The 3,628-nt window shown below is 46.6% G+C and overlaps 1 protein-coding gene across 1 annotated transcript in view; it reads left to right on the forward strand.

Annotated features, from left to right (window-relative positions):
• Positions 1–6: 6 nt before the first annotated feature.
• Positions 7–3,628, forward strand: part of GRK4 (G protein-coupled receptor kinase 4) — an 87,735-nt gene continuing 84,113 nt past the window's right edge. The window contains exon 1 of the mRNA XM_025214078.1: positions 7–43. The gene's annotated coding sequence lies outside the window, so the exon portion shown is untranslated. The remainder of the gene's footprint in view (positions 44–3,628) is intronic.

The following is a 3,628-nucleotide window of genomic DNA, read 5'->3' on the forward strand; positions in this document are numbered from 1 at the left end:
GAGAACATCGTGGCCAACACGGTGCTGCTGAAAGCCCGGGAAGGTGAGCGTCGGGCAGCCCCCATATCCCGCTCCCCCTTCCCTTCCCTTTCCCCGGGCCCGGCCCGCGGCGCCGCCTGCCCAGGGCCGCTGGGGTCTGGGCGGGGGCACGGAGAGACCTTGTGCGGCTGCCTCAGATCTCAAAAAGGTTGAACAATTTTCAGTGAAAATCACTGTTATAAACTAACTGAATCAGAGAGGCAGCGCAGAAGCTGTCCTGAGGTAGAGCTCGCTTCATGCCTTGCAGGTTTGTCTGCCTTTATCCCAGCTACACGGTCGGTCGGCACAAGGAAAGGTGTCGCCCAGAGACATCCTTGCCTCACACCATGGATGCTTCTAGCTTCATCTGCCTCCAGGAACGAGGTTGCGGGCGGGCGGGTGCGTGGAAAGATCAGACTTCTACTTTGAAGAGGGGTTTTAGGAAGTCGAACAATTTCAGGCTCTCTCTCTACGTTAGTGAAAGCGCTGCCGCCAACGAGAGGACGGTTTTGGGTGGTTTTGCTGGCGCGCACGTGTGTGGTGGTGCAGCCTGGGTTGGATGCTCGCGCTGGAGTGATCTGAGCAATGAGGGGCATGTGGTGAGCGTGCAGGCACAGCAACGCTTGGAGCCAGATTCGCTCCGGGTAGGGTGGTAATCTGCGGAGGCTTTCAAGTGGCTCTTTAATGTCAAGTTGCCTCTTTAGGTTAGGTTTCACTATATTTAAAAAAAAAAAAATCATGGTGCTAGGACTGACCTAACAAGAGAGGTTTGTTTTGTTGTGTTTTTAGTGTACTCTCAGGCTAATGGTTTGACAGCAGCTGGCATGAACATCTCTAGTTTTACCTGGGATGTTTATTTGGAGGAGTAATGAAGAATAAATGTTACATTTCTAGCTGTTGTTCCTCCTCTTTCTCACACATCAAGTAAAGCAAGAAAGTGATTTTTGGCTTTGAATATCCCCGCATTGCTTAATTAGCAGGTATTCTTATGTGCCGTATGTTTTTCAGAGTTACCCAACTGTTAATGGGTTTTGCCAGACATCATGCGCTTGCTGGTCCCTGGAATGTCTGCTTTAGTCATTTCATGAGGACTCTCTCACAGCAGCTTAGTTGCTGCCCCTGGCTGAGAAAGCATTGAACAGGTCTGGATGCTGATTTGCACCTGCATGGTTTACCAGACTGCACGGTTTGCCAAGAAAGGGCTGAACAGGTGGGACAGAATTCTTCCTTCCATCCAACCCATTTCTCATCTCGTGGTGTAGTCCAAAGGGGCACAAGAAAATAGGGAAGTGCAGTGCTGCTACGGATGTAAACAGTCAGATCTTGAAATGATAAAAAGCCACACAGCTCCAACAATTATGCGTGTAATGCTGAATATCAGGAATTCATCTTGCAACTTTCTCACTTGTAGAAGTTTGGCTAAAAGCAGGTTACATGACTTGTATAGGGCATAAATATTTCTCCCGAGTCTGCTTATTACTTTTACCTAACTGACTCTGCTCTTAGGGAAATATTCAATCCATTTCCATTTTTCAGTCATGCCAAAAGAAAAATTGCTATAGTTATGAATTTGATAGGTCTGCTCTCTAATTTAACATCTTTTTCATAACAGAGATGGGACGGAAAACATTTTGATTCTGAAAACACATATATTAATCATTACAACATTCTTGTGAGGTAGAGGGGTTTTAGCTTTATTTTAACAAATAAAGAAAGTGAACTAAGACTGTTGCCTTTTTGCACAAATTCACAAAGTAAGTTTCTGTCAAAACATTAGTTAGAATTAGGAAGTTCTGTGTTTTGGGCCGGATCCAAAAGCGGACTTCAGCACAAAGCATGATTAGGGTAGACTTCAGGTACTTGCATCTTGTAGAGGTGCGTTCATACAGTGGTCCTATATTGGATCAGCACCAATATAGAGAAAATTGACATTATTGGCAATTGGCTTTTTTTGGCTGGTGCGGCCAATTAATGTCACCAATATATGCTGTGTGCATGGGTGCAGCCACGGTGCAGCATGCAGGCGTCCAGAAGTACAGTTCGGCAGTGTCTGGCTCGTAAGTCTCTGTTGTGGAGGAAGGGGGGGGGGGGGGGAAGGGGCATGGAGCAGGAGCCACAAACAGCTCATGCACCTGAGGGAGGCATGGGGGAGGTGTGCCCCGAGAGCTGTGCGTGGGGCGAGGGTGGGTTGCTGCTGCAGTCTGGGCCAGGCTCTTCCCGATGGTGGGGGCTGGGCTGGGCTGCACTCGGAGGTGGGCGGCAGCACTGGGAGGGGGGTGGCTACAGCAAATTTTGAGGTGGCTTCAGCCCCTGCCCTTGGAGCCCCCTCCTAGTGCTGCCACTGCTGCCCATCCCGAGTGCAGCCTGGCCCAGCCACCTCCAGGAAGAGCCCGGCGCTGCCTTGGCCCCAGCCCGAAGCAGCAGCCTGTCCTGCCCCACATGCAGATTGGGGGCACATGCCCCCCCCCATGCTTCCTGGGGGGGTGTGCAGCTGGCCACATATTGCCCACTTCTGTATTACAGGATTAAGCCCTTAATACAGTACATAACGTATTATGCCATACTTACAAAACTTGTCTTCAAAGAATGAATGATTTTTCACCTTATCATTTATGTAGAAGAGTGAACACTTTGAACACACTCACCCCCGGGGCCTTGATCTGCCCCCCACACCCCTTCCCTCCCCCCTCGCCCCATCCCCCACAACAGATTTATCAGCTGGAAGCAGCCAGGCTGCATATTGGCAATCGGATCGGTATCTGTCAATATGGCTCCTTAAAAATTGGCCATCGGTATCAGTCCAAAAAATCTGTTGGTGTACCCCTAGTATCTAGGATTACAGTTTTGGATTTAATGGTTTAACACTTGGAGTCCTGAAACTTGGGGCTTCCCCTAATGGAGGACTTTAAATCAAGGGAATTTATATTATGATTTTAATTACCATCTGGAAATCCTTGGTTTAATTAATCACTCTTAATCAGTGTTTCCAGTTGTATTTCACTTATTTTCTAGAGAAAGGTATGTTCTCATTGGTTGATATAACCATGAAAGCATGTATATTTATAACCATACAGAGCCTTTACACTAGATGTGGTCTATCTTTTGTAACCATGTAGCTTTCACTACAACTGGATACATTTAGTTCAGGATTTCTATTTAATATTTTCAGATTTTTAGTAATTTTACTTTTTAGGATGTTAGAAAATGGTGAGTGATGCTTATTACTAGTTACTAGTCATAAACAAAAATGATTTATCAATAGCTGTATTAGGTTGGTAACTGAAATTTAGGTATGATACAACTGCATATACATTGTATTTGTATTAAAAATAACTTTTAACACTTTGACTGCATATATTTCTCTTATCACATTTACAATTAAATGATTTATTGACTAGAGGGATTAACTGTAGTTAGTGAACTAAACTGATTACCGTATTTTCACGCATATACCCCGCCCACTGGTATGAGCCGCACCCACGTATAACCCGCAGAAAATTGTATTTTTGTAAATAAGTCCATGTATACGTCGCACCCGTGTATTCCCCGCGGCGGCATATACACAGGGAGGCGGTGCAGCCCGGCCCCCGCGGTGGCGGCGGCACAGCCT

Source organism: Alligator sinensis, unplaced genomic scaffold (genome assembly GCF_000455745.1).
Source record: "Alligator sinensis unplaced genomic scaffold, ASM45574v1 scaffold1094_1, whole genome shotgun sequence".
NCBI classification, from domain to species: domain Eukaryota; kingdom Metazoa; phylum Chordata; order Crocodylia; family Alligatoridae; genus Alligator; species Alligator sinensis.